This window comes from Ursus maritimus, unplaced genomic scaffold (assembly GCF_017311325.1).
Source record: "Ursus maritimus isolate PB19 unplaced genomic scaffold, ASM1731132v1 scaffold_10, whole genome shotgun sequence".
Taxonomy (NCBI): Eukaryota; Metazoa; Chordata; class Mammalia; order Carnivora; family Ursidae; genus Ursus; species Ursus maritimus.
Genome location: NW_024423344.1, coordinates 27,405,375 through 27,432,499, shown reverse-complemented (window position 1 = coordinate 27,432,499; position 27,125 = coordinate 27,405,375). Strand labels below are relative to the sequence as shown.

General features: G+C 39.2%; 1 protein-coding gene across 4 annotated transcripts in view; it reads right to left on the bottom strand.

Moving 5' to 3' along the window:
- ENOX1 (ecto-NOX disulfide-thiol exchanger 1) overlaps positions 1-27,125 on the bottom strand; it is a 541,200-nt gene that overhangs the window by 267,328 nt on the left and 246,747 nt on the right. For all 4 annotated transcript variants that reach the window (XM_040623096.1, XM_040623115.1, XM_040623105.1 and 1 more), the window contains exon 4: positions 3,423-3,559. The gene's annotated coding sequence lies outside the window, so the exon portion shown is untranslated. The remainder of the gene's footprint in view (positions 1-3,422; positions 3,560-27,125) is intronic.

Below are 27,125 nucleotides of genomic sequence, written 5' to 3'. Positions count from 1 at the left end.
TTAAATAACATACGATAAAGGAAGCCTTTGATGCTATTATTTCTCTCTTCATACATGTAAGTCTTTTTAGATATGATAAATCTTCTCATGTAGGATTTCTATTTTACTAGAAAACAGAGTCCTCTAGCCCAGTCCCTACTTTCAACTCTGTACTTACCATGTGTAATTTATAGAAGCTAAGGCAGATATTAAGTATAATCTATTGTAACAACCCAGATATTCCCACTTAGAATTGTATCTGTAAGTCATGAACACTTCTTGTTTTGTTAATAAGTAACTCTATACTAGGGAATTAAATGGTTTATGTTAAATTTTTTTAAAAATCGTAGTGAATGAGATTTTTGTTTTTCTATGGAAAGGTACCTGTATTATGGTAAATGTCTCAAGAAATCAGAGCCTTTTAAAAAAATATTTTAGAGAGAGAGAGGGAGAGAGCTCTACATATTACATATTACAATATATTTCCAGGATGTGCTTTTTCTTTAAGATTTTATTTATTTTAGAGAGAAAGAGCACACATGCACATACGAGTGAAGGGGGGGCAGAAGGAGAGGGAGAGAGAGAATCTTAAGCAGACTCCCTGTTGAGTGCAGCTCCCAAAGAGAGGCTCGACCTCACTGCCCCGAGATCTTGACCTGAGCTGAAATCAAGAGTCAGATGCTTAATCAACTGAGCCACCCAGACGCCCAAGAAATCAGAGCCTTAACAGACATTTTGTGGGAGAAATTTCCCAAAGCTCAGTTGTTTTTACATTCTTTCAGTTTACAACTTTCCTTGGGACCTTGGAAGGATCCAGAAAGATAAAAGTCATCAAGTCATTTTCCCATTCTCTGCTTGAAGCTTGAAGTAGGAGCCATCAATAAGCAAGTGAGGGAGAAGGGAGAAATGTTGATGCCAGGTAGGTGAGCCAAGGGATACTGGATTGAATGGAGGGAGAATTTCAGTAGCGATCAGGAGCCCTTTAACTTCCCCAAAAACTGATCCTTGAATTTCTGAGGAAGCCATGATGTGGAATAGGGAGTTGAAACTAGGGTGCATGGTGAAAAGCAAGTGAAGAAATATTCCTTTGTTACTTACCTTTTTCAGTCTTCCCTCAGATGTCAGCTTTTCTACTCCTTTCTCTCTCGGTGACCTTTGCAACATCAACTCCACTATTTCCGGAGTCTAGGTCCTGACTTTTCCCTAAATCCTCAGAGCTGTCCTCTCTTTGCTATTTTCCTACACTGAGTTCTGATATATCCTTCCCATAGCCATGCTCCCTTATCAAACAAGAGTGATTTCCTTTACACACCAAACTAGAAACGCTGATTCTCCAAAAGAGCATTTGCATATGCATGTTACTATGTTTCTGCACAGCTGAGAAATAAATGTAAGCCCAGAGTAGAAGTATGATGGAATGGGAAAAGAATGGTACCCAGTGTTAAAAACTGGGGTCTAGGCCCAGCCCCATCTTTCACTCAACTTTGCCAGTTTCAGCATCCTCAATTCTAAGTGAGGAGTTTGTAGTCTGGGCAGTCCTGGTCCTCTGCTGTGAAGGAGGTCTGAATCTGGGTATCTATCACAATGACTGGGGACTGAAGGAGCTAACTGGTCTTTGGTTCCTGGAAACCAGGGCTACTGACCATTCTAAAACCCATGGGACAATCTTGTATCATAAAGAACTCTCCCCCTTTGAAGTGTCAATAATGGCCCCACTGAGAAACACTGATAGAGGATTTTTAATGCTCCTTCAATCAGTCTGGACTCCTAAACTTAAGTGGGCCATAGAGATCTTTAGAGACTCAGAAAAGAACTGTGAGGATAAGTAAATTTGGGGATTATACGATCTCATAGAAAAAGTTCAACAAAATGGGTTCATGTATCCTGAAGAGAAAAAGGATGCCTTGACAACGGAGTCTATGAGGAGGCAGGGGGGCTCTGACTAGTGAGTCCTCTCTCTCCCTGGGAGAAGGATGAATCGTCATGCTAGGAGGTCAGGAATTACTTTGGTTTTCTTGACAACAAGGTTTCTAAGAAAGGAGACTCTGTATTAGGTTTCAAAAGGAAAGTGGAAACCGAGGTATGAAGGTTCGAAGACAAACAGATTCTCATTGGTTTCAGACAGTTCAAGCGGGATCTTGCTTACAGACGAGGGAAGAACGTTTAGGTAACTTCCGAAGTCCTTTCTAGCACTTCTGTTTCTATGGATACACTTATTAGGTTTCTACGCACTACGATTTGCTACCAAATTGACAGACTGGAGAGTTGAAGGTGGAGGCACATTGTCCCTTCCGCCCTCTCCCCCAGCACGTCCTGCACACCTCCCGCTTCAAAGTGAGTCTATCAGGCTGCCCAACAGTGACGGGTGCGGTGGGAAAACTGGAATCTAGCCCAGCACTGCAGTGAAATCTACTTTGATTTCTCAGTAGGAATAAAAGAAATAAAAAGAAAACCCACAGATAAGGGCCATTAGCGGAGAAAACATTTGTCACTGTGGACCGAGTAAAAGTCCAACCAAATGAAATCAACGCCCGTGGAAGGACATGTCATCCTAGGGAAAGTACGATGTTCCTTCTCCCTTGCTCTTCATTTCATTTTTGCCCACTCAGTGGACCAAGCTTTACCCTCGCCCCTGTTTATTTTCCATCTCTGAAAGATGCATGAGTTGAATTCAGCCTTTGGGTCGGTCTTTGTCGGAAAGTACTTTCAAAATAAAAGTGTTTTACTTGGTACTATCTCAACAGCAAAACATGTACTTCCAAAGTAAGATGCTTGCTTTGCTAGCAAGCTTTTTTTTTTATTGAATAAGAAACAATATTGTTGGCAATTTTTCAAGCTGTTAATATATACATATTAAAAAGCAACAACAACAACCCTGTTCTATCATTATAAATCACAGGATGAGTACCCCTTGGTAGAAATAAATGAAAACATTCTGGCCACGGAGGCTTTCTCATTTAAAAGCTGTCATAATAATAATACTAGTTGATACTGACAAATGCAGTTTTGCTTTTTTAATGTTTCAAAATATAATTTATCCACAAGGTCTCTAACTAATTGATAGTACTCCACAAAATCTCAGTATATATTACAGATACTCGGTATAAATTTATTGAATCTATTCAGTTAGAATATATGAACGAAAAGACAAAATTTGTTTTAAACCAATGTGGGGGATATTTTATTTCTAATATCCTTGTAACATCCTGCAGTGCGTGCAATGATAAGTATGAGGAGTGACACATCAAATTTCTTTTCATTTGTATCTATCTCCCAATGAAATTAAAGGATTATAATCTGTGCCTAATCTATTCCAGAGTTATTACAGGAGAGCAGGACTAGGATCCATTTCTAAAATTTCCCTCAAAATTAATAATATCTTCACTAAGAGAAATAAAAAATATTAATATTAATAAAATATTAATAAAAATATTAATACAAACCTTAAGACCTCCAGCAGATCAGACGGGACTCTGGGGACCTGGTTGAAACAACGTGTTCACAAAAGTCTTTTAAATGGAAGCTGCTCCTCCATTGGAGTCCCGTGGAAGACAGTGCCGCTCTGACATGCCAGATGCTTCTGGAAGGAAAGAAAAGCACGCTGTTGGGAAGTATCCAAGTACCGTTCCTGCCAGTCTCAGCCATCATGGTCTGTATTAGCACCTCCTGCTAGCATTAATATAATGGTATTCATTTCTGTTATCTTATACCCCCCAACTCTTACTCATAAATGGCAGGGTAGGACAGTAGTCTCTCAGTCCTGTATCTAAAAACCTTTCAAGATAAGGAGCACTGAAGAACCATGCATGGGGAATGAGCACAGAGGCCACAACACTGGTATTTATGGAGCGCCTACCAGCACAGCAAGGGGCTGCACTAGACGGGCTCTAATCTGAACCACGCGCCGCCATTGGAGAGTACTGGCTCCATTTCACAGATGAGCAAACTGAGGTACAGACTCCCGAGGTCAGGCTTAGAACCTGGGTCTGTCAAAGCCCAAAGGCTTCAAGGCTGGCTCTTTCTCTCATTTCGCTCCGTGGCCTACGTGATTTAGAAAAAATATTTCACAAACAGAATTGACAGCAGAACAGACGATGCTGCTTTTTATTAAATTAATTCAAATATCATTAAATTTAGACATTTTCTTTCCTAATCTGCGTTAGTTTCATATATAATACTGTCTTAATTCAGTCACAGAAATACAGACACGCAGGTCTAAGCAGGGCAATTTGTCTCCCATCTTAGTTCTTTCGGCAAAGAGAGAGAAGCCCCTGGAAACGCTGCAGCTCCCTTGTTAAGACTGCCACGCCAGTCTGCGCGCTGTGTTACACCCAGGAGAGCGGCGCCGTCCTCTTCCTCGGCTGCCGCGACACCCACTGTTCCTTCCCTGTGACGGTGAAAGCGAATCCTGCCTTTCGCCGAGGGTGTGCCTGCCTCGGGTGGGGCTGGAAGCCACGCCTTCCGTGGCATCTCTGCGAGCGATTACTGTATCTCCTCGCGGCCACGTCCCTCCGAAGGTGACTGGGCAAGGCCCGGCAGGGCGCCATCTAGATTTCCATCCTCCTTGGTAGTCAAATAGCTGCATGGTTCCGGTTGCTCCAGGGCCAACACAGAGAGCCCCTCGGCCTACCGTGCACCGGCTGACCCAGCACCCCCTCTTACAGCGTGTGTCAGGGTCACTGCCCACCAATTAACCACTTCAAAATCTCCCTTGAAGTTCCAACTTTTAACGCCACTGACTTCTGAGTATTGGGACTTTTAGTTCTTATCCACACTGCATTTGGGAAGTGCCTCAGAAAAGCTGGAGAATGAGGGAGCAGGAAGGTCGCACATAACCGTAAAAAAATTTTATTTTATTTTTGGCAACAAAAGCTTAAGTCATGAATAAAGAAACAGGGGGAAACGATTGATAGCATTTTCAGAGTTCTGGAGGCCTGGAGCCTGGGATTATTACATGGGGGAAAAAAGAAAAAAGAACAGAGCCAAACAGAGCCAGTTTATCTTTGCATAAAAAGGAGGAGGAAGAGCTTGACAAAGAACAGGGAAAAGAAGTATTTGGACCATAGGATCTAACCTAAATGACAGGGATAAAAATAAACAAAACTCTTCTTAACACCTCGTATACTAGCATTCTGCTTTCTTCTAATCACTCAAAAGCAAAGTTTCAGGTGATATGCCTAAACCCGTAGACCCATAGAACCCAAAAGGCTATTTTCAAGTATGCACTCGGCCACTGCTGACTGCTCATTTATGAGTCAATCAATAAGTCAGGAAGCTCCAGCAACACGGAAATTAGCAAGGTAGTCCTCCCCTCAAGCCTGTTAACTTTCTTGCAGGGGGATAGGAGTCAGATGGCAAAAATTATAAGAAGGGGGTACTAATAAGTGTTTGAAATAATGGGGTCTGGACCAGCGTGCCTAAGGGTGCTCCTGTTTCATTACTTACTAGCGATATGACCTGGGGCAAAGTATTTGACTCTTTACCCTCAGCTTTCCCTTGTGCAAAATGCAGAAATGATATACTTCCCCTGCAGGTTTTTGTGATCGTGGAGTAAGATAACCTAGAGAAAGCTTTTAGCACAATGAGTGAAGTGGCACATAGTAAGAAGCCACCAAATGTTACGGAGAAGTAATACTATTGCTGCGTGGCAGACCATGATGATGTCAGTGAGGCAAAACACGCTCCAAAGCTTTAGTGAGTTGGAATCCTTTCTGTAGGGGATGAAGGGAATCAAGAAGGCTGCAGCGGGAAAGGTAGCATTCAAGATCAACCATAACTAAACACGCACAAATGATTAGGCTTTTACCGAAATCCTCTGAAGATAATTGAAAAGCTAGAAAATGAGCTACTTTAGGGGAAAAAAAAATAGGTCCATGAAATTAGACATTACTTCCCAGGATTTGGTGTGAAAGTAGATATCTACCATAACAACACAGCCAGGGAATGATACAAAGAAGAAAATCTATGCACTGCTACTAAAAAAGATACAGTATCTCACTGAATCCTGTTTTATTTAACTGTAATCCAAAATGACACCCTGACTTTTAATGGAACTTGGCAAGTTCTAGACACACCACTTTTAAAACTTAGCTTCAAATTTAAATCACAGGGCTTGTGACTCAAATCTCCAATGTGACCTTTACAGGGTATTGTTCAAGAAAACATGTCTGTCGCTATGCAGAGAAACTATACACCCTTTTATTCCGGGAAGTATAATGAGAAGATGTACTATATTGTTATAAGTACAGAGCCACAGAATGATTGTGACTTTGATTCTCTAGAAGCAATGAAAACAAAGACTTTATTTGATTTTGCATCATTCATTTAGAAATGTTGTCTTCTTGCATTAATGAACATTCTTATTCCCCCCGATTCTGGACTTTTTAATTCAAAAGAAGCTTAGCAGGAATCCCATCATTTATAGATTTAAAATGTAGTCCCTCTGAAGTCTCTTTTCAAGGGCTTACTGAGCCCTGCTACTCTGTCCTTGCCAGACACATACTATATTGTTCTTAACAGAAGAGCTAGACGCACACAGTGGCTTGAATTCTCCCACATCGCCCCTGCTTCCCAGCCCAGGGCGGTCTGCATCAGGAGAATGAATCTGCAAAGCACCTGGTGGCACTGTTCCCTTCTCACCCTTCTTCATCCCCTCCACTGAGTTAGGAAATCCTACCAGTGCTTCTTCCCATTCAGCCAGCTCATAACATTCTAATTTATGTACTCCCCTAAGCTTCTAGCTGGTTTTCCTTCTTGTAGCGCATCCTGGAAACAGTCCAAAGACCAGTCATCCTCTCTGACTGGTCTAGGGTGGTGACAAATACTTGGGAGCAAAATGAATGAACGACTACGTAAACGAAATAAAACGCAATCCTAATTACGTATATATCCACTAGCGAAGAACCTACAATGGCGCCCTCTAGTCTCAAGGATCGGATCTAAGTTCCGCATTAAGAACACCGTTCCCACCATCCATCCTTTCTAACTTTAAAACAGACTCTTTCTGACCTAAACCCTGGAGTCAAATAGAAATGGTTTGTTCCTTATATTGCAGTGAATCTCAACTAGGGGCATATGATTATCACCCAAATCTTCTGAATTGGAATCAGTGAAGGAAAGGTGTCACCACAGGCATTTTAAAAAATGCTCCACAGGTGACTCAGATGTACCTCACTTGTTAAGAACCAGTGCTGTCCTTCTCCTCTTCTGTGTGTCAACCCACCTCTCACAGCATGCCAGAAGCCTCACCCTCTTTAGGGAATCTTCCTAGGCCACAACAATACTTCATCCCTCTTCTAGTTTCTCACTGTAGAGTTAAAATACTTTAAGCCAGAAAGGATCTTCCATTGATTCTCTTGATTATACCCTTGTAGAACCCCCTTCTCTTCCCCACCTTGAGTGGGGGCTAGATTTAGTGACTTCTCATGAACGGAATATGGCAGAAGTGATGGGAAGTGACATCTCTCTTGCCCTCTGACTCTGAATATAGCCACTGCTGCATTGTGAGCTCCCCAACGGAGAGGCCCATCTAGCAAGGAACTGAGGGAAGTTGTCAGCCCAAGGCCCTCAGTCCAACACGGGAGGACCTGAATCCTGCCAGCCCCTGAGCGGCTATCATCCCTCCCCCGTTGAGTAGGGTGACTGTACACCCTGCCCCAATACCATGACTGAAGACTTGTAAGAAACTCTGAGCCGGAGGACTCCCCTACGCCATGCCTAGATTCCTACTTGTGGTGGTGAATATTGTACGTCAACATGGGTAGGCCGCAGTGGCCAGATATTTAGTCAAGTATTAATCTGGATGTTGCTATGAAGGTATTTTTGAGATAAAATTAACCTTCAAGTCAGTACATGTTGAATAAAGCAGATTACCCTCCATAATATGAAGATTACTCGCCAATTAGCTGAAGTCCTTAGAAGAAAACAGACTGAGGTATCCCAAAAGAGAGGGAATTTTGCCCGCGGACTGCCTTTGGCTCCGGCTGGAATAGAACTCTTTCCTGGCTCTCCAGCCTGCTGGCCTGCTCTGCCAGCAGATTTTGGACCTGCCAGCCTCCATAATAGCATGAGCTAACTCCTTGGAATAAATTTCTCTCTCTCTCTCTAAATAGAGCTATAGATGTATATGTGCATATGCATGTGTATATATACATACATCCAAGCATATACGTCGCACACGCGCATGCACACGCACACACATACGCTGTCAGTTCCGTTTCTCTGGGGTACCTGCTAAGTTTCAGGATAACCTGTCGAGCAACAATATATAACTAATATGAGACTCCTTCCCCCCAGTCCTTATCACACTGAGTTAAAATCACTTTTTAAATTCCTCTATAATCAGAGCCATCAACCTCTAACAAGGAAGGACCCATGTCTATCATGCTTACAGCCAAATTTATAGCTCCCAGGACTAGGTCTGATATATGGCAGGTACTTGGTACATATTTGTTAAGTAAACTAATGAGTAAGGGATAAAGCTTCAGCAGCCATGTCCACACGTAACCGCCTGCTGCCAAAAAGCAAAACAAAACAAAACAAAAAAACAGTAACAACAACAACAAAAACCAACCCCCTCCCAAAAAACCAATGAAGCAATTCCCCAACTAACTTGTTATTGTCTATAGTTGCAGGTCCCTTCAAAAAATGTACAAGTAAATATGAAAATTGTAAGATTGTAACATGATATGTATATCCCTTCAATGCCGAGCAAAGAAGTAGACAGGAGGCAAACCGTGACCTGTTTGGAGCCTGGCGTGGAGATTTTATGGAGTTGGAGAATAAGACCAGAGTGTGAACCCCAGAGTTGCAAACCTGAAATTTTGTAGTGTGGCTCAGAGCTACTGGCAGGGCTTTGTATCAGACAGAGCTTGATGTGCAGTGTGCGTTCCTAAAGATGAATGTGACATCAGTGGTCGGAATAAGGGGGGAAAATGGGCAGGACTACTACTAAGAGAGAGAATTAGAGAGAAGGTAGTGAAAATATTGAGGAAGGCCTCGACAGGAGAAAAAGGCAGGGAATAGAAGAAATACCATCTATTCAATGGAATTCATAATAAGAGAAGTGGTCAAAAAATATAAGAAAACGTTGAGCCCGGGCCTGGGGTAAACTGTAAGAACACTGACAAAATGTGGAAATTCAAGAGGGGAGCTGGCATGTGTCTGCACGCCCAGGGAGTGGAAAGAAATAATGAACTCTGCTTGGAGGTGTGCGGAGTTTGAGAAATGTGACATTCCTTCCTATGCTTATGAACACTGAAAACCCAAGGTCTGATAAATCTTTCCCCAAAGATCAGTTCCAAAGACTAGGTCTTTATTTTTTTCCATCTGGGATATAATTTACATATAGTAAAAGGCACAGATCTTCAGTATACAGTTCAGTGAGCTTTGTCAAAGATACACTCCCAAGTAACCTACATAACAGTTAAGATAAAGAGCATTTCCATCATCCTAGAAAGTTCTTCTCCAGGCAAGTCCTCCCAAGAGGGGAGTTCTGATTTGGGTCACTACAGATAGTTCTGTCTATCCGTGAACTACATATATGTAGAATCATACAGTATATATTCTTTTTTGTCTGGCTTCCTTTGCTCAACATAATGACAATGATTTATTCTTGCTTTTAAATCTATTAGTTAATCCATAAGAATTACTCCATTGTGTAAATGTGTAGTATTCCATTGTATGAAAACACCATGATTTGTTATCTATTCTCCTATTGATGGACACTTCAGGTTGATCCAGTTTGGGCCATTACACACAAAGCTATTATGAACATTCTTATTCAAGGTTTTTTGCGGATATACCCTTTCATTTTCTTATGTAAATAACTAAGCATGAGAGTGCTCGGGTCACAGGACAGGTACATGTTTAAATTTCAAAGGAATCACCGGTTTTCCAAAAATGGCTGTATATTTTACCCCATGAGTCTCTGCATTCCCATGTCCTCATGAACATTTGGTGTCATCAGTGCTTTTATTTTCAGTTATTCTAGTGGGCATGAAGTAGTACTTAAATTTCCATTTCCCTTATGACTAATAATGTCCTTATTACAACTTCAAATGTGTTTTGTACATTGTATTATCTTCTGTGAAGGTTTTGTTCACGTCATTTGCCCTTTAGGGGAAGGATGTTCTTTGTCTTTTTAAATTAAGCTGTAAATATATTCTGGATTTAATTCCTTTGTCATATGTATGTATTGCAAATTCTTTTTCCAGTCTGTGGCTTCCTTATTAACAATGTCTGTTGATGAGCAGTTTTTATATTTTGGTAAAGTCCACCTTATCAGGTTTTTTTTCGATAGTGTTAGTGCTTTTAGTACCCTAAGATATAGTTGTCCTCTTTCTAAAAAATAGGGGTGCCTGGGTGCCTCAGTCGTTAAGCGTCTGCCTTTGGCTCAGGGTGTGATCCCAGGGTCCTGGGATCGAGCCCCACATCAGGCTCCTCTGCTGGGAGCCTTCTTCTTCCTCTCCCACTCCCCCTGCTTGTGTTCTCTCTCTTGCTGCCTGTCTCTCTCTGTCAAATAAATAAACAAAATCTTAAAAAAAAATAAATAGAAATAAATAAAAAATACTCCTACATTTTTTTCTGGAAGCTTTAAAATTTTTTGTTTTTATGTAAAAATCTATGATATATTCTGAATTAATTTCTGTGTGAGGTAAGCATTAAGTTTCATTTTGTTTCAATACAGTTAATAAATTGCTCCAATACCATTTGTTGATAAGACTTTCCTTTATCCCACTAAATTGCTTTGGTGTCTTTGTTGAAAATCAATTAACTATATAATTGCTTCTTTCCTGATAGTTGTTTCTGTTCCACTGATCTACTTTTCTAACCTTATCTAATACCATATTTTCTTAATTATTGATGCTTTTATATAAGTCTTGTAATCAGGGAGTAGGAGTCCCAAATATTGACATTCTTTTTTTAAAAAATGTTTGACTCGGTAAAGGAAAAAAAAAAAAAAAAAAGGACGAAAAAATGTTTTAATTCTTTTAAGTCCTTCTATTTCCATATACATTTTTAGAACTTGTCAATTTCTACCAATAAACCTTTTTGGTAGAACAACAATAAAACTTTTTGGGCCTATGTTACATCTGTCCATTATTTTGGGAAAAACCAACATTTTAACAATGCTGAGTCTTCCATTCTAGATCATGGTATGTATCTCTCCACTTATTTACATCTTCTTTAATTTTTATCGGAAATGTTTTATAATTTTCAGTGTATAGGTCATGTACTTATTTATTTAAGTATATTACTATTTTATGGTTTTGATACTAATATAATTGGTATTGCTTTAAATTCCACTTCCCATTTATTTCTTAGTGTATAAAAATAGAACTGATCTATTACATTGACCTTGTGTCCTGAAACCTTGCTAAAATTCAATACATTTTTGCTAAGCTCAAATAGGTCTTTTTAGGGCCCTTAGGAATTTCTAGATACACAATCATGCCATTTGCAAATAGAGACAGTTTAATAACTCCCTCCTTTCTAATTTGTAAGCCTTAAAAATTTCTTTTCCTGGTTAATTCTATTGCATTGGCTGGGATCTCCAGTACAGTGTTAAATAGAATTAGTGAGGGCAGACACCCATGCATTCTTCCTGATTTAGAAGGAAAGAATTCATTGTTTCAACGTGTTAGTTGCAGACTTTTCATAGATGTTCTTTATCAGATTAAGGAAGATCCCTTTTATTTGTAGTTTTGCTGAGAGTTTTTATCATGATTTGGTGCTAAATTCTGTCAAACGCTGTTTTGGGGTCTATTGATATAATCACATGATTTTTATCCTGTACGTGGAGTGATTTTTTTTAATGTTAATGTATACTTGCATACTTGGAATAAGTTCAATTTGGTCATGACATATCATTTTTTAAATATATCACGGCATTCTATTCCTAATTGTGGGTCAAATATTTTTATGTCTATGATCATAAGGGATATCAATGTGCAATTTTCTTTTAGAGTGCTCCTTATCAGGACTTAGTATTCAAGTTATGCAGGTCTCAGAAAATGATTTGGGAAGTGTTGTCTCTAACTCTACTTGTTTCAGATTCATATTATTTCTTCTTTAAGTGTTTGAAGAAATTCACCAGTGAAACCATCTGGATCTGAATTTTTCTTTGTGGGAAGGCTTTTAATTATAAATTCAATTTATTTAACAAATATAGAGCTATGTCTGCTTTCTATTTCTTCTTGTATCAATGTTAGTATGTTTTATCTTACTAAACAAGAAATTTGTCTATTTCATCTAAGATGATTTTGTCTCAGTAAGCTTCTCACATCGTATAATAATAATTCCTGAACTTATATCTTTTTCTTTCTATTTCACTCAACTAAACTATATGCATCTCTCCAGACTTTCTTCTTGACATATTTAGCTAAATGCTATTTTTCCTTTTCTGTAAGCTTCTTTAGTCCTTACTGATTTAATATTGTACTGCTTTGTTTTTTCATTATCTTTCATTATTTTATCTCTGAAAATAGAATCTTTGAAGGCAGAAATTACTTCCTCAACTTCATTGTTTTCCATAGCATCAAACATACTTGTTTAACATTAAATAAATATTATGAGATTATTGATTTGTCCACTCTGTGGTTGACTGTAAACATCTATTGTGGATAAGCTTGGAGCATCTTATAATGCCAGGAATCATGGATGTGTTAAATATAATGATACTAATAAAAACTATTTTTCAGCATGTCAAAATGGAGCCAACCTGAAAGAGTTCCCAATGGCCAATTTGAGAAACAAAATAAATAATGATAACTTTAAACTATGTAACCCAAAACTAAAATAAATATCCATGAGTCCATAATGATATAAAAATGATTGAATAAACAAATAAATGGGAGAAAAGAGACAAGTCTTCTTACAGAATTTCAAGGAAAAAATGTAGAAGGACAAATAATGAATCATGGATCATTGCATCAAAAACTGGGGATGTACTGCATGGTGACTAATATAACAAAATAAAAATTATTTTAAAAAATGTAAAAAAAATGTAGAAGGAGGGAAACAAAAAATAATTAGAACACCCAGCAGTAGTTGCTACAGACAAGATTTAATGATGAATACTAAAATTAGTAAGCAAAAACTTAAAGAAGAGCATGATAGTTAAATAGCCTCTAAATAGCCTCCCTAAAATATTAAAATTACCTTAGTAGTTTTAACATATGTCCAAAATATTTTGATACTCTTCTACCTAGGAGATGTAACTTAATTTCTCTCCACTTGACTGTATGTTAGACTTAGTAACTTGCTCTAAATGAAAATAATATTGAAAAAGAAAATAGTAACTGTGAAGGAATTGGGCAGACATTACCTCAATCAAACGATCAAGGTTCATATCATCAGTAAAAGTCATGTTGATATCATGTGCCTTTGATATAACAAGAAGGGTACTTCACCTCTGTGGTATTGTTCTCTAGAATCCAAAACTTTAGTTTAATCATGACAAAACATCAGTGGGAAAAAACTGAGGAAAATTCTACAAAATATGTGACTAGTACTCTTCAAAACTGTGAAGTTCATGAAAGATAGGGAAATACTGTGGAACTGTCACGGACGGGAGGAAACTACTGGGACATGATCCCTGTGGTATCTTAGATGGGATCCTGGAACAGAAAAAGGACAGAAATGAAAAACCAGTGAAGTACAAATAAAGTATGGAGTTTAGGGGCGCCTGGGTGGGTCAGTCAGTTGGTTAAGCATCCAACTCTTGATTTCAGCTCAGGTCATGATCTTGGGGTCCTGGGACTGAGGCCTGGGTCAGGCTCCCCTCTCAGTGGGGAGTCTGCTCAGCCCCTCTCCTTTTGCCCCTCCCCCTGCTCATGCTGTCTTTCTCAAATAAATAAATAAATCTTAAAAAAAAATAAAGTGTGGAGTATAGTCAATTGTACTATACCAATATTAATTCCTTAGTTTTGATAAATGTATCAAAGTTAGGTAACTACAGCACAGGTACCACCAGGGGGATCTGAATGAAGAGTATACAGAAACTCTCTGTATTATCTTTCTAATTCTTTGGTAAAACTAAAATTATTTCAAAATGAAAAGGTTGCTTTTCTTTTTAAACTTTTAAAAAACATCTATTGATTCAGACCACATATTTATGTTTGGATTCACTGGAAGTCTGTGCTCCTTGTGTTTATATTAATAATTGAATTCATTCTCCCTTTTGTGAAATACAGTCTAGACTGGATTTAAAACTACACATAAACAATTTTAAGAAATGAGCTAAACAAGAGTAATCTATTAGTAACATCATCAGTAATAGCCATAACAACTACATCCATGAAGACACAGGATACCATTAGAGAAGTAAATAATAAGACTCAATATCCAAAACCACTCTCTCTCCAAAAGTCCATGAGATAATACTGATTCTCTTAGGAAACAAATAAATAAAAGAAACGTACAGATATCCTTTGGAGAGGTAGTACCAAAATATTTTACATTTTAATTTCTCAAGCAACTTAAAAAATATATGAAATTTATACTGGTTCTAGATGTTTCCAGCTCAAGATGACAAATTGATCATATAGTTTATCCCATGCCTTCCCAGGTTCCTACTAATATTAAAGTCAAGAAGCCAGATGACCATAAATCTATAAAACCAAACACAATAGGAATGGGTGAAACAATTCAGCAAAATTGTAGATGATGGACTTGAACAGAGGACTAATAAAGCTATAACCTAGATACATGTAGGAAGAGAGGATGATCAAAAGAATTCAGAAAGTTGGAGAGTACTGTCGAGAAATAATCAGCTTTCCGACAAATACCATAAGAAGCAGGATGCTAGACTATAATCTCTAATGACACAGAGTTCCCAAATTTTCATTCTTAAATATAACTGGATAATAACTATTGACCAACATTTGAAAACAAGTTGGAAAGATAAAAGAAAATATCCACAACAAACAAACACACAAACAAAAATGACCTTTGAGAAAACCTGAATAATAGGGGAATAGAACTTTAAAATCTCTAAAAAACAAGAACAAGATTCTTCAAAAAAGGAACAAAAAATAAGGAAGAATACTAGAAAATTAAAAGTATAGTAGCCAAAAAAATTTAAAAATCAACATAAGGTAAGGAAATCATTTTGACTAAGTCTCTCCAAAATTTTTTTAAAAATGAGAAATGGAAAAACATGAGAGAAAAGAAAAAAGATGTACAAAATCTAACTAGAAGGCCCAACTACTAAGAATTCCAAAGAGACTTCCAAAGAAGAAAAACATAGAAGAGAAAAAAATCAAAGAAATAATTTAAAATAAATTCCCACAGCTAAAGGTCACATGCTTTCAGAATGAAAGAGCCCTTCAAGAAGGCATGTCAAGGAAAGAACTATAACCACTTACGAATTAGTTAGAGATCCTAAAGATAAGCATCTAAAAATGGAGGCAGGGAAATTAACTTTCAAAGGACCAGAATCAGATTTATCAGTAATACTAAGTGGACACTAAGGATGTTAAAAAATAGAGCAATGTCTCTCAAGTTCCTAAGAAACATTGTTTAACTTATAATTCTTGACCTAGTCAAAACATTAATAAGTCATTTTCAGACATGCAGAAATTCAGAACATTTACCTCCTACATGCCCTTTTCAGGATGCATCCTAAGAAGGCTTCAGCAGCACACGGGATTAAAGTGAGAAAGAGGAAGACATGGATCCAGGAAAGATCAGTGCCCAATAAGATGCCTAGGTAGCAACTGCTCCGCCATGGGTCAGAGGGAGGTATCCAGGAAAAGGGGGAATTCCAAAGATTTCATTCTACCTTCTGAGAAGCTGAAAGTATTTAATGATAACATAAAGGGAGATTACACAAAGAAAAACAAAAGCAATCAGAAACTGTAGGAAAACAAAAAGCTATACAACATAAGGCAATGTAATCATAGTATATTACTTAGATCAGCAGTTGAGTGACACATATTCATAATAATTTTTTATTGATTTTCAAGCTTTAGAATCAATCTACAGACAAAACACTAAAGTCTTAATATGGCTAAAAATAGAATACAAATATAGAATTAATAATACAAATGAGAGAAACTAGAGGATATTAAAGGGAAAAGAAGTTATGGAAAGGGTAATATTCTCATCTTATTATGTAAGAAATCATTAGATACTGTCTAAAGTTAATAAGATAGAAATACAGAAATAAGTATATTATTTTAGGGGTATCTGGGTGGCTCAGTCAGTTAAGCGGCTGCCTTTGGCTCAGGTCATGATCCCAGGGTCCAGGGATAGAGTCCTGCATCCGGCTTCCTGCTCAGTGGGGAGTCTCCTTCTCCTTCTCCCTCTACCCCTCCCCCCTGCTTGTGCTCTCTCTCTCTCTCTCTCAAATAAATAAAATCTTTTTTTAAAAAAAGAAATAAGTATATTATTTTAAGGTACATAGTTAATAAGAGAACTAAAAAAGTGAGTATATTGAGAATAGGGAGCTAGTGGTACAAATAAGCTAGATCCTTATCTACATGGTAGTAAGTCAACAGATCTTTTTGTGTCCTAACACTCAATTCCCAAAGTGGGGGAGGGTGGTTCCCCCCACACCAACAAAGGATTTTCAGGTACTAGCAGGGTGTCTAATAATTGAACTCAATTCTTATACTACCTACTAGGAGATAGCATCAGATTCTACAGGTTAAGGGTTCCATCCCATAGGACTGCCTTCCCCTGACTCACTTCAGATGACAGTTGCAAGCCTGGGTCATTACCTATGCTTCACATCCACAGACTGGAGGTTTCCACGACCACCTCCTTGAGCTTCAGATGCCTGTCACAAGTCCAGATAGTTACCTGTACTTCTGACCAACTGGCTATAAATCAGAGGTTCCTAAGGGCTCCTCCTTGGGTTTGATTAGTTTGCTAGAACTTTGCCCAGAACTCAGTAAAACATTTTACTTTATTTACTTTACTACAAAAGGATATAATTCAGGAACAGCCAGATGGAAGAGATGAGAGAGCCAAGTAGAGGGAAAGGTGTGGAGTTTCCATGCTGAGTGCACCACTCTCCCCAATCTCCATGTGTTCACCCTTGAGGAAGTTCTTGGAACCCCATCCTTTGGGTTTTTAGGGAGGCTTCATCACATAGGCACGAGTGATTAAATCACTAGTCATTGGCAATAGATTCAACCCCCAGCCCCTGTCCCCTCCCAGAAAATCAGGGAGTGAAAATGGAAGTTCCAATCTTCTATTTATGGTTGGCTCCCCTGGCAACTAGCCCCCATCCCTAGGTGCTTCCAAAATGCACCACATTAACATAAACCCAGTTGTGCTAGAAAGGGGCTTATTAAGAATAACGAGACACCCATTTCGCCTTTATGGATATGAAGCAGATTTCAGAAATTTAGGAAAAGATCAAATATTATAACCAAAGACACTCTTATCGCTCAGGAAATTCCAAGAGTTTTGGGAGCTGTGAGCCAGGAACCATGGACAAAGACCAAACACATATGAGAATATATATTTGGTTATCTGATGGACCAAATATGTATTTCTTATAAATCACAATATTACAACAGATAATGCTTAAATTTCATAAATCAGGAAATGGTGGTTATAAGCACACATACACTCACTCACACTTGATTTAACCAATATTACAAATATATTTAGAACTTTAAAGGCACTAACAAAAGTGTAAAAACAGAAACAGTTAAAAGAATTACAAGCTTTTCTCTGGGCAATAACTCTGGAGCTGGAATCCAGAACTATAGTTTGTCATTATAAGCCTCTGTATTTTTCAATTTTTAAAAGCATATATATGTATTTTACTGATGAAAGTAAATGTGAAATATTTATTTGGAAATCCTCCAACTAGACTACGCTTCATAGTGCAGCCCTCAGCATTTAAATAAGCTCTTGGTATTTCAGAAATTAAAATACAACATTTTTAAGCCTCAAATAGAAATATCTGCTACAAATTCTACTCTGTGGCAGACGATATCACAGAAACAATTCAGAATACATGACAAAATAGCCTACTTTGGGTTATTTGGTGTTAAAGATATTAAAAACTGTGGTTAAAATTTTGTGAGAAATACACGAAGTGAGTAAATGCCTGTTCTTCATGACTCTCCACGACGGTACCTAACACTTATTACATAAAGGGGCACATTGGTCTCAGTAGCTCACTCATACAACGATACACGACTGCTTCCATTGGAAGCATCCTGGAATCTCCTGCGCCTGTCATTTATTCCCTCTGTGGTTTCCCGTGAGCCAGGTGACAAACTGCCCATCAGAATGAGGATCCGTGAGCCACAGCCCCAGCTTTCATTTCGAGGGCACAATACCTCCACCATCCAACATGATACAGCTCCAATGACTTTAGGCATACCATGACAGCACAGAATTTATGTCACCTGAAATTAGGGATGTACCTGATATGGCATGAATTTGATTTTCTGGATTTAACAACTGCTCTGTGATATAGATTTGAAAAAAAGTAAAAGTGAAGTGGGAAATTTTAAAAAGAGACAAATGTCAAAATAAGAAAGATTGTAGGGTCTGTGGATGGTAATCTCATTCATCTTCAAATTTCCTTTGCTCCATGTTTAAACATTTCAAATAAAGAGTTTTTCCAATGTCATTCGATACAGGCAAACATCTGAAATTCAACAGCACACTTTGAATACTTCCCATCTTATAGGAGCTTTAAAAATGAATGCTGGCTTGCTTTTCCTAAAGAAAAAAAATATATATGTGCTTTTATCCCCCTTCCTGAATGAGAATTTTCCAGCCGCTGCTAAGTTTCCAGATGGAAGTTCTCAGAGTTGGACAGTCCTTTATCTAAATACTCCTTTTTAGCAAAAATTAGGTCCCAGAGAAGTTCCCAAGTTGTAAGAGACTTCAGATCTCTGTTGGAAGTCATTATGGAAAGAATTTATCTGTACATATCTGTAGATATAACTAGAAGAGGAAAGTTTCCATAATGTTTTTGTAATAGAATAACAATTAAAAAGTAAATAATCTGTAAATGTTTTAAGATTGCCTTGCTGTGAATGAAATCAGAGCTTAAGGTGATTTCAGATCATGCCATGTAAGCTTTCACAAGCCTTCCAGAAACAAGAAAGGACAAGATTTTGCTGCACCTCCCACCGGCCTACACTGTTGTTTCTGAGGCATTCACAGGTAGTAGTGGTTGTTACTATTATAATTACTATGCAACCTTTTTAAGTAAAGTTCCATGAGAACAAGGATGTTGTCTCACTTACTACTGTATTTCATAATCTAGAAGAGTGTCCGACATAGAATAGGTATTCCATAAATTTTTTAAATGAATAACCACCTTATAATTTTATTGTAAAGAGCAAAGGAACAAGTTCAGGTGAGTGCTTTGCAAAGTCTGAAACATCCTCAGACCTGAGCCATCATCGTTGCCGTTCGGCCTGACCTAGACCCCGCGGGGAACAGCTCGTACAGCTCTGACAGCCACTCCCTGCAGTTTGGATCCTCCTCCTGGGCCATGTACATAGACTCACTCACCGGAGAGGGGCAGAAGCGCATGGCTGGCGGAGGACGAGCTCCAACGGCCGCCTGAACGACTCACTTACTGGCTGAATGACCTTGAGCCGGACTCACTTACTGGCTGAATGACCTTGAGCCCATTATTTAAACTCGATGCTTAGTTTGCTCTTCCGTAAACCAGGTGCTGTAACAGGGCCCAACTAATAGCGCTGTTGTGAGAATTAGATGGGGAACCACACGTAACTCGCTGGAAACAAGGCCCGGTGCACAGAAAGCACGAAGGGCTGCCGTCAGAGCCCACGCTCCTACTCCTGTTACTAGAGGGATTCGCAAAACATAGAAGCACATTCAGTAATGTCCATGCTGTGATCTTTTACACAAGTTTAAGGACAGATGTTTTTATTCCTGAATTCCTCTGAAGTTGCAGTGTGATGCATGACTCTTCTACGTACTTAGCTTCTGAAGGAGCCGCGTGGAGCCTCGGCTCAGTAAGTTATATGTTTTGGGAAAATATGGATATTAGCTGAGGCATTTAATCCCAGAGGCAGCTTTGGGGTCTCCACTCACTCTTTGTGGGTTTCTCAAAGCACGTCGCTAAATGTGCTTTCCCTTTCATGAAGGCCTCTTAATGCGACTTGGACAGGACAAGCTTCTTTAAACGTAAAACAGTTTTACTTTTGATTGAGAATTGCTTTTGGAACTTCTTAGTGTTGGTAAGCTAACACGTTTTCAGATACAGCTTCATTCAGAAGAGCTTAGTTTATTACTATTGTACACATGACAGAGCTTGTGCAGTTATATTTATATTGACTCTTTGCTCCATTAGTATTGAAATCCAGATGTCAGCTTACTTCAATGTAAACATATCAGATTGACCTGAATTTTTCTCCAGCATTTAAAAGGAAAAGCCCAAAACAAAACAACACACTATTTCTGAACCATACTCTGTGCTGTGAGCAAGACCATTCTGATACAACCTCTAAATTAGGCCAAGGGGTTCTCCTGGGGGAAAAAAAAATAAGTAGTTTGCCAAAGAAATTCTAAAATTCCCAAAATAAAGCATAAAGCAATATGCCATTTCATTGATTCTTGTTTGTTCTTTCATAGTGCTTTGGGAAATGTTAGACCACTGGCCTGCATCATTACACCTCCTTGTAGGGGAAAAACTGTCAATAGCAGCTGTTGCTTCAGACTTTAATAATCTTCCAGGTTCGTTCTAAGAGATCCAAGATGACATCACCTGAAATTCCCTTTCCACAGGTGATCATGCCAATACCCTAGTGTAAAGCTTAGCAGCGTGTGTGTGTGCGTGTGTGTGTCTGGGTATATGTATTATGTATGCATATATAATATACATAAGGTGCTATTTAGGTAGCGCCCAGGAAGCCTCTTCTAACTTGCTTTCCTTCCTGACTGTACTATACACTTGTAATTACACAACACTATGAGGTTCTTGTACCATTTTGCATATTTTTATCCCCAAATTCAAACCTATTTCATCCTGAGAACAAAAGCTGGCAAGAAGCTCAAGTGATGGGTGCACAAAATGCAATAAAAAAGCAACATGCTGACATGGAAATGTCATGGGAACTGCTGAATGGCACACAGCTCCAAAGTTTACCAAAATATTTTGAAACACTTTGCCAATGAGCATATAATTGACTGAAAGTCTTGCCAGCACTATTCTAGAGATGTCTAACATACTATATGATAAAGGAAATCGTTTACAAAAAAATTAAATGTTAGGATACATTTTTAAAGAGCTTCCAAAACCAATGTGTTTTTCCCCCCATTTTTAGCCAAGAAAATAACTTAGATATTATCAAGCTTTCATATTTTCAGGTTCATATTTTACTTGCTGCCTATCACTTGCATTCCTGCATGACATCCGAGTAAATAAGTCAATCAACCTGTATTTATTATCGAGAACCTAAGAAGTACAATTTTCCTGGCTCAAATGGCTGTTGGGAAGATCCTGGTTCAGGAGGCCAGCGTCTGTCCTTCATGAGCGTATATTCATCCAGTCAGCCACCCATCCATGCATCCATGTAACCATCCAACCATCTGCCCATTTTTCCAACAAGTGTTATAGTCAAGTACATCTAAGATGTGTCATCCATTGTGCTGGTTGCCAGAGAAATAATGACAAACAAGAGGGATTCCCTGCCATCATGGAGTTTGTAGTACAGCTGGGAAGATTCACTTTGTGCTAAGTGCTCGGATAAAGAAAGAACAGCCTGCTAGATGGGGAGTAGAGAGAAAGGTCATAAAGGACTTCTGAAAGAAACAGCGTTTGTCCGGAGGCTTTCAGAATAAGTGGTACTGAGTCGGAAAAAAAATGAAGAGAGTTAGGGGCCAGAAGGAACAGCACAATTACATGGCCCAGGGGGAAAAAATGCAAAACATTAAAAAAACCCAAAAAAACCTCATAGAAGGAAGGGCTGGTGTACAGAGAACAAGGAGAGAAGTGGCAAGAAATAAGATTGGAGAGATGGGTACAGGTTAGAACTACTCCTGTTTTTCCGAGATTCATCTTCCGCCCTCGATCCCTCTTCACTGACGATTAATCATTTTAATAAATACTGGATAGGGTGACTCTAATGATACACCCTGAAGTAGCAATAAACCCTGCAAGTGTTATTCCAGTATTCTTAACATGAACCTCTCCTTGCAACCCAGTGAACTGTCTGTAACCAAACACAAGCCACTCTCCACCCACTCCACCACGGAATTCTGGAGAGCTTTTTAAGTGACAGGTCAAGCGTTGTGGCCACCTCTCCATCTGTGATTTACACTTCCTTCTTGAAACTTAGTATAATGAGGAAAAATAACACAGAACTGATGAGGACTTTGAATATCAACAAATAAAAAAGGAGAAGCATCACCAGCACTCCTTTACCTTCAAGTAAAAGTTCTTCCTTGGCTATTGATCACAGTTTGAGAAACAAGTTTTCAAAGAAAAAATAAAGATCTCAATACTACAATTTGCCATTAGTTTATTATATAAACAATGAAGTGCTTTCATAGAAAACCTCGAAATCTTCAACTATAAAATTCATATATTAATGCAACGCTTGCTTATCTTCAGACACCTGTATGCACACATTTGTACGTGCATCTATTTTGTTAATGGGCAGTAAGAGGAGCACTAATAATTAGCTTTGATCCTTGTGAGTCAAGTCATATTCAGCTCTGAAGACAAGGAGGCAATTTTGGATTTCAGCTCTTTCTCTTGTTGGATGCTTTTAAAATTAAAGTAAAAAAAAAATGTGATTCAAATCAGTTTTACATACCCTGATTTCCAATTGAGAGTTTGTTTTTAGTACTAAATATTTTGTTTCATAATGGTAAGTCCCAATGGGTAGCTGCTAAATTCCCAAACCAGAAGCAACTTATTTCAGGAAAACATTTATATCTAGTGCCAAATTTATTTTTATCTTAATAAATGATAAAATGTCTCTCCTATCCTTTTGTTTTCTCAATCCTCTTTTCTTTTCATTTTGGCATGTGAACTTGCAGCCACAGCCAAAGACGTCGGTTGAGAGTCGGTACTCACTGAAACAGCTGGGTGGGAACATGGCGCGATGCTTAACCAGCCCCCCTTCGCCGGTCAGTACTTGAGCTCTCCCCACCCAAGTTCTGGGTTCTGGCCCCACTCGATCCAAGCAGCCTGCTCTAATTAACCCTTCCATAACCCAGTTGTCTAAAATGATACAGCAAAATTTACCAGCAGGCCCACTTTGGCTTAATTTGTAGAACTTTCTTACAATCACAGCTGTCTGATAACTGGGACCGTTTCCTTCATCAAGCAGTTACTCGCCCCAACTACGTCTGCTGAGCCCCAGACTATTGGCTGGGTAATCAATCAAGATGCCATAGAAGAGACAGGTGGTTTCTATGGAGGAAAGTAGCCAGAAGTCTGGCTTCAACCACACCCCACCTCCCCAGTCCTAAAATAACCCCGATGTCAGGATGGAGGATTCCTGTCTGCCCAGCTGCGGGTGGAGGCCCCCTGGTTCCAGTAACAAGATAACAGTGGTGCCCTTCAGACACATAGCTTATTTCATTTTCACCGCAGTGCAATGATATTATTCCCAGACAAAGAAATAGATGCTCAGAGCATTAATTTACTTGTCCAAAGTCATACCACCGGGAGTGGAAGAGCTGAAATCAGAATATGGGGTCTCCTTAGTCTCTGTGGGTCACGTGCTCCAGAAGGGCTATGGCTCAGGAAATTCCTCAAAAAGATTCTGGGACTGGCTGCAGGAAAATCATTAGGGGTAGTTCTAAGAAATGCATATTCCTGAATCCCAGCCAGGAGCTATGAATTAGATTCTTGGGAGGTAGGGCCAAGAATCTGCATTTCAATAAGCTCTCTAGGTACTTCTTATTCCCAGGAAAGTCAGAGAACTGCTAATCTAACTTTGGAGTTCGGCTTTTCCTTAGGGACACTCCTGGGCCTTTCATTATTCATCATCTGAATATCTTTTATGAACAAGCCACAGCCCTGTCCTTCTCATCTTACATCTTTTATTTAACAGATACTGATAAAGTATTTACTACATGCTAGACCCTATTGAATGATGATTAATTTCTCACCACAACCTTACGTGCTAGATAATATTATAATACTCATGTTATAAGTGAGGACATTTATGCACAGAGAGGCTAGAGTTTCCTGCCTCAAGGGTCCTAAGATGTGATTCTAGGCTGTCTGGTTTGAGGCCATGTGTCAACCACTACACTGTGCTTCCAACAAAGACCTGCAGCTTCCAACAAAGATTTATAATTGTCAGGCGAAGTGCTGGAGGAACACTGCTTCCCAGCCCTTGGATTTGAGCTTTATGGAACAACTTAGAGTTCCTTCAAGATAGCCTCCTGTGCCTTCACATGCTCCGCTCTCTCTGCTAACATACCTACCACCCCTTCTGCACATGGCTTATTCCTCTTCATCTGACAAATCGAGATGCTATTGCTGGCTGTCCAGGGTGGGTTAGATTCCCGTCTTCTTCACTCCCAGGGCGCAGGGCTCTCTGGCCTCCTGGCGCTAATTACACTGAGCTCTACCCACAGGTCTGCTCCCACTTTCCACAGGAGACTGTGAACCCCCGGAGGGCATACACTGGGACTTATTTATTTTCTGCCCCAGGTGTCTAGTGATGAGAAGGTGCTCTATAGATGCTTGCGGCATAAGTGAATGGTTGTATACAACGTAAGGAAGGGTTATTCGCTTTGTAATAGAATTTACCGAAGGTTTCCAAACCCCTGTGTTCATTTACATATCATTAATTTCTGGACAGAAAGCCTGGAGGGCAGAAAGTTAAAGCCACTGCCAACTGGAAAGCAATCCAAATTCCAGATAAAATGTCTCTGAAATTATAATTTAAGTCAGTGGGGAATCTTCTATTGATCTATGAAAATGTGAATTAGACACAGGTTTTCAGGGACACTCCTGTTGCATAAAGGGAGGTACACACATTAAAGCGTGTTGGCTTTGGTGCTATAAATGTGTAAGCAGATGGGGGAAGTGAAGCTTGGCTTGTGAATTCAGTCCTTTCCTCTCCAGCTGGCAGAAGCAAGAAATTTTGAGAGCTCTGCTCTCCTGACTACTGAAGAAGGATCAAGTTTCCCTGCTCTGCAATGACCACTGAAGTCATCTGGGGAAAACAAAATTCTTTCACACAAGAAGAACATAAGGAATAATGGGGAAGCTGCAATGCTTTGGTTCTTCAGCTCCTGCTTCTAGAAAAGTCTAGCCGGTGTTTTATCTAACTTGTCTCTAAGTGGACCAGTAAATCAAACAGGATAGTTGAAAATGTTCTACAGTCTTAGAGTAAGAATTTCTTACATGGCCCGAAAGCCACTGGAGTTATAATTAAATTCCTCAAACAAGCAAAGCAGCCCCAAACATAGAATGTTTGCTTCCGCATCTTGTGCCGCTTACATTCTTGAGATTGTGTACAGGCTAAACAGACTCGCTGACATTCTTCTTCCTTTAAAAGAGATTTCGACTTTTTCTCTCACATCAAAGAAAGTATATCAAAAAGTACAAAACGGAATTTGTGATTAGCAGGAACAGACCATATTAATTTTTCCTTCTAAACAATACCCGAAGAGGAAAGCAGGCTAAACCCATTATGCTAATTCAGTGATGGAGCGCTCCGATTACACCACAAAAAACAAAAAACAAACAAAAAAAAACAATGTGCTTCAAATAAAACAGACTACACTGCCTCTCACAATTATATTTCACGGTAAAAAATAGATTATGAAGCTTTTGGCCTGGTGATTTATGGAAAATGCCCTACAAGCTTCATGTGAAACATGCAGTTCTGTGAAACCCATATTTTAGGAAATAAAGTCCAGTCAGTGTTTTTGACCAAAAGTTTAGGAGTGAGCGCCTCCTGGTCAATGAATGCAGCATTATTTCCCTGCAAAACTGATCCTATGGGATAAGTCAGGAAGCCTCATGCGTGATCAGAGAGAGCATCCCCAAACGAAACCAAGGGCAACAATGCATTCCTCACCAAGGAGAACTCATCAATCCTCTGAATAAGTTTTCCTTTTCTTTAAATGCCTTTCCCCTCCCTTCATTCAGCTGGTTCTCAAGAAATGCGTTGTGAGATCTGATCTAAGCCAGTCGGATCATTCCTCGGTATGAGGTTCCTTCTGGTAGGTGAGACCTGGAGGTCTCCTCTCCCACGCGCTTGGTGCCCAACTGTGCCACACAGCCACACACTCGGACACACCTTCTGCACGTGCTAGTGAGCGGGAGTGAAAACAGTGATGCCAACAGCTCCATGAGAAGTTCCTCTCTGCTATTTTCAGCATTCCACCAACATTTTGGATGAAAAGTTCAGTGCAGACAGATCTTCTATTGCAACATTCTGCTATTTCTTCTAGTTAGTTTGGGACAGTCTTGCACACAGGATGGTCCAGAACTATAAACCTACAGTCATCTTTCAAAAGGGGACTGGGTTCCCCACACTTGGTTAACTAGATCTTAACATCTTGCTCATGCAATGGTACAGAGTCCACAAATCTTGAACTCCGTTCGTTTCCACCACGGTGGGAAATAATAATTCTAAATCCCCCTTGTTGATCAGAAACAAAGATCACTGAAGCATTTAGTGTAACCATCTCATGAATCTTTCAAATACTAGCTAAACACCCTGAACTAAATATTCTCAATTAGGTGTTGCAGATATTAGTTTGCCGTCTTTGAGATGCAGATTAATTCACTTGCAACACACATACCCTACAGGGTCTACACTGAAGACTTTTGAAGTAAATGACAGAAAACATAATCAAGTGAAATCTCCATTCATTTTAACATCCTTTTTATTAAATTTAAGATTGACATTAGTGATTCTAGGCGGTACATGACAAAACTCTCCCTTACTGAAGTCAAGAAACCTTGCTAAATCTTACCTCCTTTCCACTGAATAAAAATGACTGGGGGCCTAAAGAGAACAAAAAGCCTGGGTACTAGGTCCGCATATGCAGATAAGCATGTGATTCCTTTTAGTTAGGAGCCTCTGTGCTAAACTTTCCCGAAAAGGTATTGTCAGAGCAACTGAGATGCATATTAATTCATACCAAGTGTAACAGAATAAGTGAAATTCAATAACACTACTTAACACATGTGTGTGTTTCTCCCAGTCTAG